The sequence below is a fragment of the Frieseomelitta varia genome, unplaced genomic scaffold (genome assembly GCF_011392965.1).
Source record: "Frieseomelitta varia isolate USP_RPSP 00005682 unplaced genomic scaffold, Fvar_1.2 scaffold_147, whole genome shotgun sequence".
Classification (NCBI taxonomy): domain Eukaryota; kingdom Metazoa; phylum Arthropoda; class Insecta; order Hymenoptera; family Apidae; genus Frieseomelitta; species Frieseomelitta varia.
In genome coordinates, this window is record NW_025109161.1 from 455441 (window position 1) to 464332 (window position 8892).

An 8892-nucleotide genomic window follows, 5' to 3' on the forward strand; every position below is an offset into this window, starting at 1 on the left:
ATTTTAATTCGCTGAGGTTTATCATCATGAAAGTAAAAATTTGAGCAAGATTACATAATTATTTATGCAATGGGATCAGTCCGCAGGAAATTAGTTAAGTTTTTAGGTTAGATTGTTATCGAAGATCATTTTATTTTGCTCAGGCTATTATTACAGAAATAAAAATTGGCGAGGGATTATTCGTGCAATGTAATCAATTTGTAAAAAATTAGTTAAATTTCAGGTCAGGTTAGCTTAGTATAAATAAATTTATACGATACAATCTGTTCAGGAAATTACTGAAATTTTACTACAACTTTCTAGGTGAAATCGAGAATTATCGTTTCAGTTTGCTTAGGTAAAAATTAGAATCAGTTTATATTTGTAAATGCTCAATCAACGCGATCAGATCTGCTCAAGTTAGGTTAAATTTTTCCAACAGTTTGTTTTTAGGTTAGGTTGTCATCGGCGAGATAGTACGTAGAGCGAAATCATTAACATCGGGCTGATTGTTAATTCGATAGGATGAAGAGGAAGGAGAAGGGTCGACAGCTTTCTCGAACTAATCCAGCCAGTAGCTGAATTGATTAATAGAATGATTGACGATCCTTTTCATTGAAACGGATCCATGGCAATAGGATTTTACAAGGGAATACTGCTATTGTTTGTGTAGCACGTGTATATACAGAGGCACACGCCCGCTTTATTCCGTTGGCTGTTAGTATCGACGAGTAAAATATTGGCGGGATGGGTTTTCACGCTTGACAGGGTATTCCAATCATCCGCCGCAATGATTGGAAGAGATGAGTAGACGTAAATAATGGTGTGCGGAATTTTACGTTCGCACGCCAGAAATAGAATCTTTTCTTGCCAACGCCAGACGGATGTTCTGGCGAACACAGGCACGTGTCTCGATACACGAGAGGGAAGAAACGAGAGGTTCCTTCATAGCGAAACGATCGAGTCATTGGAAACGAATCAGTAATGCTATTTTATCAGCAGATTATTTATCCTCGACAAAGTTTTGATTTTATTCCTGAAAGATGCGGCTTGACCGATTCGGAGAATCTTCTCTCGATGACCGTGACGTGTTTATAATTTTTAGAAGATTATCTTTATTGCAATGCGCGCGACACGCATCGCAGATTCAAACCTTTCTGGACGAGCGAAATTTTTAAGTATTCTCGTACAACACGCTTGGATACCTCTCGTGAACCTATTCTTAGATTTTTGAGAATCGTAGGTCATAAATCAAGATTCCCTCTGCGATCGAGATTAAAACCGGGGAAAAAATCTTGGAGATTCTCCCCGGGGGGAGCAAAGCTAAGGCGAGATGAAGTTTACCAAGTGCAAGGTGTATTCAGTATAAGCAAACAGAAACTTCGCGCAAAGGGTAATGAAGCTCGAGCCCAGTTGTTGAACCGACCGGGAACTTGCATCGGTTTCCGCGGGATTCTTGATTGTTGTGTTCAAGACCAACGTGATAACGTGCTTCGTTCTCAATTGAACTGGTACTTTTTTTTTTTTTTTTTTCGGAAAACTTTGGCGGTTATGCAAAACGCTCTAAACCCTGAAACACTTTGATAGATCTGAAAAATACGAACGAATAAATTTTTTCATAGATCTTGAAATTTTTTACTGATTTAAGAACCAAAAAATTTAATGTAACTTAATTAAATAAATATGATACGAACAGAATGTTGGGCATTGCTTCTAAAATCTATCTAAAAAAGTTATTGATTACACGAACGTGAAACTTATCGTTAAAGCGGATTCGACATTTAATCAAGGAAATTTAAGAGAGATATTGAAATTCGATATCGTTAAAAATTTCATAGATACTGATCAAATTCGGGAGTTGCACGAAGCGAAAGATTGAAACATCGGAAATATTAAATATGTGAAAGCTTCTTAAATTTTTTTTTTTTTTTTTTCATAATAAATGATGGTTTTAACCACTTGCGCTGGCAACCGATTCGCGGACCATAACGACTGACCAGACCGTGTAGAATAATTCGTTGCTTTCTTTTTGAACTCGTCGGTGACGATGTCACTGGATAGAAATAATTAATAAGTAACAAATTTAGTATTTGTTTCGCCTGAGATTATATTTAAATATACTTAGAATATACTTAAAACTTAAATATATTAAAATATATAAGAACTTAAATTATATATATATATATAAAAAACTTAAATTAAATATATATTAACTTAAATCTATTAAATATATTTAAATATACTTAAAACTGGGGAAATATTGCAATTTTGTTACTAGAAAAACTAACAGGTTCGAAGGGTTCGTACGAAAGGTTGCGAAAAATAATCGAACCTTCTACTTGAGGATGTAATCGTTGCAGTTTGACAGGTACACGTCTGTATACGTGTTTCTCTTCCGGGTCGATTTCTGCACGTAAACGTTTATACCTGCGTTTTCTCATGCATTTAGTCGTAAGATCGCTCGACGCGTTGCAAAATGAGAAAGAGGGCTGAAAGGCCTTCCGGGGCTCTCTTTGCCAGAGTCGGAATGCAGACACAAAAGGGGTGGCCTTTGAATTCCTACGGTTAAAGAAAGGCTGGTCCTTGTTCAGGATTATTGATTCGAAAGTGCTGCGTCGGAAAAGGAGGGAAGAAGACGTGGAAGAAAAATGGAGCGAGAGAAAAAGGGAGAAGAAGGGGGAAAAACGTGGAGCCATCGTCATATAGGTTTTTTTTTTTTTTTTTTTTTCCGGGACGTCGTTCGTAACGAAGATGGGCGCGGTTCGTGGCGCGTTTCTACGCAGCTTTCGCAGATTGAATCGCAGCACTTACGGTCTGTGACTCACCACCGTCTACATGGGCAGGGGTTTTTCTTGCGGAATTTCGAAACCACCCTCCCGACGCGACGATATTACACGTGCCGAAGTAGATACTTTTCCCTATCGTGATTCGAAATGATCTCAATTTTTTTTTTTTTTTTTCTTTCCTTTATTTTTCTCCAAGTTAGAAAAAGCAATTGACACAAATGGCAGAAAAAATTTTCACGAAATTTTATTTGTGCAGTTTGATTTAATCTGAGCGAAGCTGTGAAACAGTATTTTTTTTGTGGCGATTTCATTTGTTTCCTGACGAAGTTATAATTTCATTCGCCGCTGCGATTTTTCCGCGATTTGAAAAATGTTACAAATTTCTTATAACAATGGACGTTAATTTAGTTTGCAAGAAGTGAACTGTCCAAGTTCACTGTAATTCTCAAAAATGTATATTAAAATAATTACGTATTTTTTCCTCTCAAACTAAATTTCGATATATTTGTATAATAAATTTGTATATAAAATTATTTATATAACAAATAAATTAAATCAGATAAATTATATAAATTTATATAATAAACAATATAATTTTCTATTTGTCAGTTTCCACGTTTAAATTTTTAAATTTAATATTATATTAAATTTATATTCATGCAAATATATAATATTAAATATAATATTAAATTTATATTCAGGCAAATTGTGCAAATAACCGCGGATCGTACTTCGCATTACTTCGCGACGCAGAATATGACATAAAATACTGATTCTTCAATTCTTCAATTCGTAGTGTTTGCAACGTGTAACCAGATATTTTTGCTTTTGTCCGAGAAAAAATTACGTTCGATTAAAAACGAACGAGATGATAACCTGATTATCATGTTGAATAATTGAGGCGATGTTATTTGACTCGAAACCGCGTGATCTTTCTGGCGTGAACGAGTATTTTTTCAGTTCTATTGCGTTAGAGATGGTCCGATTTCCTCATAAATAATAGAATAGTTTCGTAAATGAGATTAGAGGAGGGGAGGGGGGGGGGATCGGTAGGGTTAAAACGATTCAATGACCCGGACGATTCTTTATACATCGTCCTCGTGCACGTACGTTTTTGTGACTAAATTATTCGTTGCATCGTCGTCAATGTGTTTTATCTATTACCCATTATGAATATCGGACGTCACGTTCTCTTCTTTTGTCATTGAACGCAAATCATTAAGAGGAGATTAACAGCAACTATCGGGTATCAGATGTTCTGCTGTTTATGCAATTGTTAGAAACTTGTGCTTTTTATTCTATTTTATTGTATTTTGTTATTTATATATTTATATATTTTTGTTATTTTATATTTGTTTTTATTATTTTTATATATTTTAATTATTTTATACTTATATATTTTTGTTATTTTATATTTATATATTTTTATTATTTTATACTTATATATTTTTGTTATTTTATATTTATATATTTTTTTATCTTATAGTTATATATTTTTGTTATTTTATATTTATATATTTTTGTTATCTTATACTTATATATTTTTGTTATTTATATATTTATATATTTTTGTTATTTATATATTTATATATTTTTGTTATTTTATATTTATATATTTTTATTATTTTATACTTATCTATTTTTGTTATTTATATATTTATATTTTTTTATTATTTTACATTTATATATTTTTATTATTTTATACATTAATTATATTTATCATCTATTATTTACATGTATTTTGTTACACGTTATATTTATATTTTCTTGTATACGATATCGCTTATATTATTTTAAGTTGAATCAGCTTAAATTCGCCATGCCTTAAATTCGAGTAAATTTGGAAAAACAGAAAAGAAAGAATCACGTAGCGTATTAATACGAAAATCGCTAGCAAGAAACTTGATACTAATCTAATAAGTAAATCCACGTTGTCAAATTTGTCATTCTACCTCGATTTCTATTTCTATTTTTGCGTTTTATTGAACGTTTCAAAAATGATTCTTCGCCCGATTTCACATTTATGTGACGTCCGATAGGTTGGATTTCGTGATACGATGTCTTCTATTTTCTATCTCTTTAAACTTGTATTCGCAAGTTGTTCGAGCGACATCGAAATCGAGAAATTAGATTTGTCTATAGATATACATACATAAACGTTCTTGTCTACACATGCAAAAGTTACAGGGGAATGAAACCTGAATAAACATGATATTACTGTATCAAAATATCATGTTTGCGATGAAAATGCTCGTTGAACTTCGTAAATATTGATTTAGACATCAGTTAATTAAATATTCATCAAATCTCATATATTGTATCCTCACACTGGGCATTTCCGTCTTCACGTTTGCGTATTTTGTCTGCAAAAAAATAAAAACGAACGTACATTTTTTTTTTTTTTAATTACGTTGAATTAATTTAGTTACGTAACCACGAAACATTAAGATCAGAAGATCAACAGAATTGTGCTCAAATTGTCCTCTTGCGCTGGAACTTTTTGTCCCAAATTGCAACATTTTCACAGTTTTAAGTATATTTGATTATAACCCAGGCAAAACGAATGATAAGTTTATTACTTCTTAAATAATTTCCATTCAGTGATATAACACCGACGAGTTCAAAAGAAAAAGAAAGCGACAAGTTGTTGTATACGAGTTGTTGATTCGGTCACTCGTTATGGTCCGCGCAAACGGTCAACATCTTCCTCCTCTAATCTTCGTCAGTAAGTTGGTATTTTCCACGGAAAGTCTTCGAGAAAATGGATTAATTTTCAAAAATCTCGAGAATGTCACTGTGAATACCTTTTGCGACCCACGATTTTTGTATCAGTTGCAATAAAGTCATTTTACATCGGACGCACGCTGTTCGATTTTAATGAAAGTAATGCACGTGACACCTTCGTACGTATCCCGTGTATTGTACGTATAGAAATTTAAAGATACTCCGATACTGAATCGGGGGACAGTGAATAATTCAGAACGAGGTGAAAAGTTCGGCATCTCGAGGAAAAATTTCGGTATCGAGCTTCCAATTTTCGTATCCCGAATCTCTACTTGCCGTTGGGCTTTTCGCCCCAGTTTCATCCCTCTCCAAGGTTGCCACTATTATTGCTTGATTGGATGTGTTACTCCGAATGACCTATTTTTCTTCCCTCTTTTTCTTTCTTTCTGCTGAAGACTATTATTTCCATCAGGGCGTTATTGTACGGACGCGTCGAAAAGGCCGAAGGGAGTTGCCTTTTAGCATTAACGACACACACAACGTATAAATTGCGCCTCCTTTTTCCCGTCCTCGCGAGTCGATACGACTGACATTTCGACGACACGAGCCTCCAGCGATTAATATTGCTATTTAAGGAGTAATTTCTCGTGTCCATTCATCGCCAACCAAGTGTTAAACGACAGGTTAAGTAGAGGTAAAAAATTTAAATTATATATTATTTATATATATATATATAATATATATTATTCTATATATATATAAAACTTAAATTAAATATATATTAACTTAAATATATTAAATATATTTAAATATACTTAAAACTGAGGAAATATTGCACTTTTGGGGCAAAAAAACCCCAGTTTGGTTAACCTCTTGCGCTGGCAACTGATTGCGGACCATAACGAGTGACCAAACCCGTACACAATAANTTCGTCGTTTTCCTTTTCAACTCGTCGCTATGATATCACTGGATAGAAATTATTAATAAGTAATAAATTTATTATTTATTTTGCCTGAGATTATACTTAAATATATTTAAAATATACTTAAAGCTTAAATATATATTATTTATATATATAATTATATATATATTAATTTTATAATAATAATTTTATAATAATATATATTATATATATCTATAACTTAAATTGAATATATATTAACTTAAATATATTAAATACATTTAAATATACATAAAACTGAGAAAATACGGCAGTTTCGATTGCAATATTCTTGAATATTTTCTTCCGCAAACCGGAGCGTTGAAAAGTCGATTCCGAATTGCAAATTACCACCACACGTTGCGTAAGTGGTTGGTGATTGGATTTTAATGAGTCGAACACCGCGGGACAACAAAATTATACTCGACGGCGTAAAAATCACTTTCTGTTGAATATTCAGCGTGGTATCGGTATAAAAATCGTTGGAACGGGCTGAAGTATAGATAGTGAGGAACGCGCAAGTTCGGTGGATCGGTGAATAATTTAGTTCCATTAACTTGGAACAACTGGGTTGAGTGCGATGCTCGCGAACTAGGCAAGATACACGAGACGATCTCCGCGTTCGATCTCAAGTCTGATTTCGGATGGTGTTACGTGGCCGTAATCCAGCGGCAGCTATACAAACTTCGTTCGTACAAAACTGTCGGCCTTTTTTTCCTGGCAAATGAATACTGACGAACGGTCACGTGACGAGAGTAATCGGCGCAGTGTGTGTTGAACACGTTGAGAAATTTATGCTCTATGCACATTGCGTTGTCATCTGTCGGATCGAGTTATTTCACGTTTGTGAATATTATGAATACTCGAAACATTTTGAAATTTGATTAACATCGTAATGAGAGTTGTAAAACTGTTTTTTTTTTCTTTTTCTTTTTTTTCTTTTTTTTTTTCTTCGTTGCACGATAGATGCTGAGGGAATGATTTGAATTTTTACTGTGTTGTGTTTATTAAAATTTATTATTTTATTGGTATGAAATTTACTGCCGTATGTTTAATACCAGAGTGATCATGATTTCGTACCCGAAGATGTAGTTTATAAAATGTATTACAATCTGGTGTTGCAGATGTAATTTACAAAATTGTATTTCGTTTATTTTATTATACGTCACGTTTCCACGTCAGAGAAAGTCAACCACGTAGTAAATTGTTAAGGAAATCAATCATTCGTTCGTTCGAAACGTTTCGAGTAACACGTACAGTTCTTACATTCGTAAAAAGTTTCCATACGTGTATGCTCGAATATTAAGCTACCGTAGTGGATACGGAAAGTGTATCTCGTATATTCGATGAAAAATTCTCGGTGTCTTTAAACTTTTGCAACTTCGCGAAAGAAAAGGTTATTTTAAAGCGCGAAAAGTCTTTGCTTTTACAGCGCAACTTCATTTTTTTTGTACAGTTTTTACATTTTCACTTAGAATTTTTCGTTTCTTTCAAAGAAATTTTCTCAACATCATTTCGAGGAGGATAAATGAAAATTTTGCAAGTTCGAAAGTCCTTGCGAACCTTAATTTTAATTAGGTAGAAATTTTTTTCACAACTGAATCCATCGTGAATCTTCGAAGATGAAAGTCTCCTCTTTACAGCGAAATCTCGAAATTTGTTGTACGATTTCTTTCCCGGAAAGTTGTTCAACAATTCTTTATCGAGTACTTTACTAGGAATACTTGCCGTATTCACTGACGAATCCACCTTACTGCAATGCGCAATGTTCGACATGAACCTTCGTCTCTTATCACACACACCAAATCATGTACTAGAAAATTTCCAATTTTCTCTGCCGCGTCAAAAATTAATTGCGTTTGAAAGGCAATTTTTTCACAAAATTCTGAAACAAAAACTTTATCAGACATTATATATATATATAATGATAAAGTTTTTGTTTCAGATGTAATAATGTCTGATAGAGTTTTTGTTTCAGATGTAATAATGTCTGATAAAGTTTTTGTTTCAGAACTTTGTGAAAATATGTATATATATATATATAAACAGTTAAACAGCACCGGAAATCCTTTTATACATGATCACACTACCCAATAATCGTAAATCGTGCATTTTCTTTCTCTAGAAACGAGTTCTTGAAACAACTAGTTCACAGACTACGATACGAACTCAAAATAAAATTCCTCCATTTTTAAAATGACGTTCAGTCGCATACTACAATATTTAGACTATCTGCTAGAAAAAGAACGCAGTTACTTTTTAGAGTAACCATCCCAAACAGTCAAACAGTACCAAAAATCTCCTTATATATAATCACACTACCCAGTAATCGTAAATCGTGCATTTTCTTTCTCTAGAAACGAGTTCTTAAAACAACTAGCTCACAGACTACGAAACGAACTTAAAATAAAATTTTCCTCATTTTTCAAATGACCTACAATGTTTGATCTACTATCTGCTAG

At 33.1% G+C, this 8892-nt stretch overlaps 1 protein-coding gene across 1 annotated transcript in view; it reads left to right on the forward strand.

Moving 5' to 3' along the window:
• The first annotated feature begins 6863 nt into the window (after window positions 1–6863).
• The window catches only part of LOC122534212 (GTPase-activating protein CdGAPr-like), a 15872-nt gene continuing 13843 nt past the window's right edge, over window positions 6864–8892 (forward strand). Inside the window, exon 1 of the transcript XR_006307851.1 lies at window positions 6864–7118. The gene's annotated coding sequence lies outside the window, so the exon portion shown is untranslated. The remainder of the gene's footprint in view (window positions 7119–8892) is intronic.